A 7020-nucleotide genomic window follows, 5' to 3' on the forward strand; every position below is an offset into this window, starting at 1 on the left:
AACTTAGCTGGGCTTGGTGGTGCACACCTGTAGTCCCAGCTACTGGGGAGGCTGAGGCAGGAGAATCACTTGAACCCGGAAGGCAGAGGTTGCAGTGAACTGAGATCATATCACTGCACTTGAGCCTGGCGACAGAGGGAGGCTCAGTCTCAAAAAGAAAAAAAAAAAAAGAAAGATATAAAGAGAGAAAGATAGGGGAGGAGTGAAAAAAAGACAAAAAGAAGGAAAGAAAGAATGAAGAAAGAGGGAATTTCTAATACTGACACAATACCGGGACTTCAGCCCTCAAGGCATCACACAGGCGGTCACTGTCTCTCTCTGTGAGTGCCAGAAGAGCCTTAGCTCTAGAGCAACTGTGACGGCCTGTGTTTTTGAAACTGCTTCCCACACTCCCTGTATGCTTCACCTGGGGCCTGAGTTTCTGCTCTTAGTGTCTGTTTAAACTGGAACCATATTCCAAAGTCTGCCTTTCTCTCTTTTTCTAAAAAACCATAACTTTATTGAGATATAATTCACTCATTTGAAGTTTACCATTCCATTGTTTTTAGTAAACTCAGAGTTGTGCAACCATCACCACAATCAAATTTAGAACAATTTCCTCACCCCCAAAAGAAACCCCTCATGCATTAGCAGTCCTTCCCCATTCTCCAACCTCCTTCATACTAGGCAACCACCAGCCTACTTTCTGTCTGCGATGTGCCTATTCCAGACATTTCATACAATGGAATCATACAAAACGTGGTCGTCTGTGACTTACTTCTTTCACGCAGCATGATGTTTTCTTTCTTTTAGTTTTCTTTTTTTTTTTTTTTTTTTTTTTTTTTTTTTTTTTTTTTTTTTGAGACAGATATTGCTATGTCACCCAGGCTGGAGTGCAATGGCGTAATCTCAGCTCACTGCAACCTCCACCACCTGGATTCAAGTGATTCTCCTGCCTCAGCCTCCTGAGCAGCTGGGATTAGAGGCATGTGCCACCACACCTGGCTAATTTTTGTATTTTTAGTAGAGACAGGGTTTCACCATGTTATCCAGGTGGGTGGGTCTCGAACTCCTGACCTCAGGTGATCCACTCGCCTCAGCCTCCCAAAGTGCTGGGATTACAGGCGTGAGCCACTGCACCTGGCCTGAACCATCATGTCCAGCTGAGCATGATGTTTTTGAAGTTCATCCACACTGTAACATGCATCAGTACTTATTTTTATCATCCAATAATGTTCTATTGTGTGGCTATGACATATTTGATTTATCTTTTCATCAATTGATATACACCTGGATTGGTTCTAGTTTTGACCTTTTATGAAAAATGCTGCTATGAACATTCTTATGCAAGTTTTTGTGTGGACGTACATTTCTGTTTATCTTGGGTGTACACCTAGAAGCGGAATTGCTGGGTCATGTCGTAACTCTATATTTAACTCTTTTAGAAACTGCTGGACTATTTTCCAAAGCAGCTGTACCATTTTGCATCCCTGCCAGTTCCAGTTTCTCCAGATCCTCACCAACGCTTACTATCTTTTTGACTTTAGCGGTCCTGATGGATGGGAAGTGGTGTCTCACTGTGGTTTTGATCTACATTTCCCTAATGACTAATGATCCTGAGCATCTTTTCATGTGTGTATTAGCCATGTGTATCTTCTTTGGAGAAATGCCTATTCAAATCCTTTGAATCTGGCTTTCTTTTTAGAGAAGATTTAAAAGGAGCCTGAAATATACTTCTGGCTTGAATACACTTTAAATGGCATGAAAATTAAGAGATTCTTCCGGAGATGGATAACAAACCCAGTTGTTTGTTCAGTTCCATTCCGCCAACCCTTGCTGCACTCCCAAAAAATACAGTCTTTTAGAACCTATGGATACAAAAAGGAGTAAGTCAAAGCTTCTGCACTGGAGGCATAGACTTTTTACTAATTCAGATGAGCTTCCTCTGAATTAATTCAAGTAGTAAAATTTCTATTATTGTCTTAATTTTTTCAAAGCCCTTCTCTTTCCCTATATTCTTTTTTATCACTTTTTCCCCAGATTATAATTTAGGTAACTGATGGTTCATGTAAAAATACATTTCTTTAGGTACTTCTCTAACATGGTCAAAAATATCTAAAACAAACCAAGAGTCGACATCATAATAGCAAAATACCAGAAAGATTCTCATTTAATTAGAATCAGTCCTCTCCCCCAACCCCTTCATCCTTCAGTGGTGGACTTAGTACTTGCTTCCCAAAAACTGAGCATCAGTGGAGGAGGAAGTAACCTTACAGGGTAGAAACCTGGCAAACACTACCTTGGCCAGATGATCAAGGTTCACATTGCCAGTAGTAAGTCACGACAATATGTATCCCATAATGGGATGCGATGATGTGAACACTCTCATCTGTAGTCTTCCCCAAAACCACAGGCTAGTCATGAGAAAATCCAAATTGAGGGGCATTCTACAAAACACTTCATTAATATCTCATTAAAAAAAGACTGAGAAACTATCAGATTGGAGTACACTAATGATGTCAGAGGCGTTTGAAGCAGAGAAACTCCATATTGAATGGGGGCTGGGTAAAATAAGTCTGAGACCTATTTTAAGAATAGTTTTTTTATGAAAAAACTTATTTTATGAATAGGTCTCAGGCTTATTTTACCTAGCCCCCATTCAATATGGGGCTGCCTTTTGATGGGCTGCTTTCTCAGGAGGGTGGACATTCTTAATCACAGGATGAGACAGGAGGTTGGCACAAGATGGAGGTCACAATGACCCTGATGATAAAACAAGATGGAGAAAATAAGCTGGCCAAAACCCAACAAATCAAAGACGGTGAGGAAAGTGATCTCTGGTTGTTCTCACTGCTCATTATATGCTAATTATAATCATTAGCATGCTAAGACACTCCCACCATCTCCATGACAGTTCACAAATGCCATGGCAACATCAGGAAGTTACTCTACAGGATCTAAGGATATAAAAAGGTGAGGAGCCCTCCATTCCAGGAATTTCCCTCCCCTTTCCTAGGAAACTCATAACCCATCCTTTCTTTTTTTTGGAAATGGAGTCCCATTTTGTCACCAAGGCTGGAAGGCAGTAACACAATCTCAGCTCACTGCAACCTCAGCCTCCCAAGTTCAAGTGATTCTTCTGCCTCAGAATCCCTCCCAAAGTGCTGGGATTACAGGGGTGAGCCACCCCAGCCTCCACCCCTCCTTTAACATATAATCAAGAAATAACTATAAGTATAATCAGTCAAGTAGCCCACGCCACTGCTCCACCTATGAATTAGCCATTCTTTATTCCTTTACTTTCCCAAAAACTTGCTTTCACTTTATGGACTTGCTCCGAATTATTTCTTGCTTGAGGTCCAAAAACTCTCTCTTGGGGTCTGAATTGGGACTGCTTTCTGGTAACAATGGGACATGGAAACTAAATGCAACCTGGTATCCTGGATTGGTTGCTGAAATAGAAAAGGAATATTAGTGGGAAAAAATAGTAAAATTCAAATAAAGTCTAGAGTTCAGTTAATAGTTAAATATCAATGTTGGCTTCTTAGTTTTGATGGTTAAGTAAGACCACGATGGGGGAAAATGGGTGTGGGATATACCTATTTTTGCAACTTTTCTGTAAACCTAATTCCAAATTACAAAGTGTTATTTTTAAAGAAAATACAGCTTTATAGAATAATCCAGTGTCATTGCATGTCCACAGCTGGAAAAAAAAATAGAATCAAAACAAATATGTTGGCTGGGCGCAGTGGCTCACACCTGTAATCCCTGCACTCTGGGAGGCTGAGGCGAGAGGGTCACTTGAGCTCAGGAGTTGACACCAGTCTGGCCAATGTGGTGAAATCCTGTCTCCACTAAAAATACAAAAATTAGCCAGGCGAGGTGGCAGGTGCCTGTAATTCCAGCTACCCAGGAGGCTGAGGCAGGAGAATTGCTTGAACACAGAAAGTGGATGTTGCAGTGAGCCAAGACTGCACCACTGCACTCCAGCCTGGGAGACAGAGCAAGACTTCATCTCAAAAAAAAAAAAAGTTCACTTAGGCACCATTAATGTATACTGTTTTAGAACTTTTTATCTTTGCAACAAGATAATTAAAAGAAATAGGTAATCAAACCATGACTATTACTTCTGTTGAATAAGGTACATTAGTAATTGCTATGTTATGACTTGTGCTTTCTTGTATAAAAATAACATCAATATAGCCATCAAAAAAGAGAAAAAATCATATATTAGGTAGTGTGATTGTATAAAATAATAGAAATAGCTAAAATTCTCACAAATACTAATAATTAGTAACATGACTAGTCAGAAAATAATATACAACAAAACAGTGGTTTACCTACTTAACAGCAATAACTAGTGAGAAAATATAACAGAAAATAATACCATTCTAAAATCTAATAAAACTCCAGGCGCAGTGGCTCCTGTCTGTATTACCAGCACTTTGGAAAGCCAAAGCTAGAGGATCACTTGAGGCCAGGAGTTTGAGACCAGCCTGGGCAATAATATAGAGAGACACAATCTCTAAAAATAATAATAATCAATAAAATCAGCCAGGTGCAGTGGCTTACACCTATGGTCTCAACACTTTTGGAGGCCAAGGTGGATGGATCACCTGAGGTCAGAAGTTCAAGACCAGCCTGGCCAACATAGTGAAACTCTGTCTCTACTAAAAATACAAAAATTAGCTGGGCATGGTGGCAGGCACCTGTAATCCCAGCTACTCAGGAGGCTAAGGCAAGAGAATCACTTGAAGCCACGAGGCAGAGGTTGCAGTGAGCCAAGATCGCACCATTGCACTCCAGCCTGGGCAACAAGAACGAAACTCCATCTCAAACAAACAAATAAATAAATAAATTATAATAAAAGATGACATCCCAAGGAATAAACTTTTTTAGTATGAAGGCTCTATATGAAAATAACTTTAAAACTTTACTGAAGTACATAAAAGATATTCAAATAAATCAAGGGATATGGTTTGCTTTTAGATGCACACACTCAAAAATAATAAAGACAGCAATCCTTTCTCAGATTATCTCATAAATTTAAGGCAATTCCAATTTTTACAATGAGAAAAAGTAATCTAAAGTTCCTCGGGAAAAATGAGCAATTATTTGTGCTAACACAAAACTAAAAGTGTTAACATTAGCAGTGTTAACTGGAGAGAAGAAAGAGAGAGAGCCTTTACTTTCATTTTACACCCTCTTCACTGCATATTCTTTTGGCCATGACATGCATTGCTTTTATTTTTCTATTACAAAATATTTTTGTATTGCGTTTTAGAATTTAAAAACTTAAAATATACAATAATAATTAAGAAAAATTAAAACAGTAATGGCATCTCGTCAGTTCTTAAAATATATAACAAAGTTAAAATAATCAAAAGTTATAATAATTAGCTTATTAAAGTCATATGCTGTAAATGGACTAGAGAGTACCAGGAAAAAATCAAAATGTGTGTAAGCATTTGGGACGAGATAAAAGAGGTATCCGAGATCCCTGGGGACATCATAGATGACTAGTAATATTGGGGTAGCTGAATAAGCCTGAGAGGGAAAAAAAATCTTACTGCTCATAATGTATTACACATTTTTAAGTAGATTAAAAATGGCTGGAAGAAAATATAAGAAAATAAAAAATGTTCTTTGTCTCATAAGCTTCATTTATCTTAAGATTATATAAATCTATTCTTTCTAAGCTTAAACCAAAAACAAAATGCAGAAAAACACCAATAGAGCTGGGCACGGTGTCTCACACCTATAATCCCGGCACTTTGGGAGGCCAAGATGGGAGGATCACTTGAGCCCAGGAGTTTGAGACTAGCCTGGGAAACACAGTGAGACCCCATCTCTACAAAAATAAAAATAAAACATTAGCAGGGCACGGTGGTGGGTGCCTGTAGTCCCAGCTACTGTGAAGGCTGATGTGGGAGGATCACTTGAGCCCAGCAGGTTAAGGCTGCAGTGAGCTGTGATTGCATCACTCCACGCCAACCTGGGTGACAGAGCAAGACCTTGTTTCAGAGGGAAAAAAAAGACCAATACTTGGCTAAGTAAAATGTTTATGCTTGTTTTTTGAAAAACAAGAAGAAATAAAACAGAAAGATAAATAAATGCAGATAATTCAAGATGTAAAACATAGAGAGTATTTATAAATCAACAGCAAAATAACATTCCAATTAAAAAATAAGCAAATAAGCTGCTTATTCACAAAATCATGTTTATTAAAGCATCAGTAAACATGATTACATTTTTAACTGCCTTAGCAATCAATAAAATGAAAATTATAACTACAATAGAATAGCATTTTATGTCTATCCTATTGTAGAAAGAAACATAAAGATAATACCCAGTGTTAACAAGAATGCAAAGAACAGGGCATTTTCCTACATGTCAGGAGGGGCAGTTTGACAATTTGTCTGAAAAGCCTTCAAAACTGTATTTAATCTTTGACTAGTAATCCAATTCCTAGGAATTTATACTAAGAAAGAAGTTAAGAATATATATAAATATGTATGTATAAAATGTTTGTTATAGCTTGACTCATAATAGTAAAATATTTAGTAAAAAGTCCAGAAATGGCGATTAGCTTTTAAAATTAAAGGACAATTTTACTCTACAATTTATATGGAAATACAAAGGGCCTAGAATAGCCTTGAAGAAGAGCAGCTGTACCTGCGTTTAGAACACTTTCTGTTTTAAAGAGAATGTTAAAGTAAATATAACAGAATATTAACGTTTAGTAAATCCAAGCGGTAGAAACACAGATATACTATTTGCTGCATTTTTTGTTTTTAAAAGAGTTCATAATTTTTTAATATCTAAAAAAATAGGCTTGCTCTTAATGTAACAGCTTGAAAGATCCAGCAATGGGGCCAAGTGCAGTGGCTCAGGCTTGTAATCCCAGCACTTTTGGAGGCCAAGAAAGGAGGATCACTTTGAGGGCAGGAGTTCAAGACCAGCCTGGGCAACATAACAAGATTGTGTCTCTAAATTTAAAAAAAAAATTTTTTTAATAAATTTTAAAAAAGAATGACCCAG

The sequence above is a fragment of the Cebus imitator genome, unplaced genomic scaffold, assembly GCF_001604975.1.
Source record: "Cebus imitator isolate Cc_AM_T3 unplaced genomic scaffold, Cebus_imitator-1.0 Scaffold526, whole genome shotgun sequence".
Lineage (NCBI taxonomy): Eukaryota > Metazoa > Chordata > Mammalia > Primates > Cebidae > Cebus > Cebus imitator.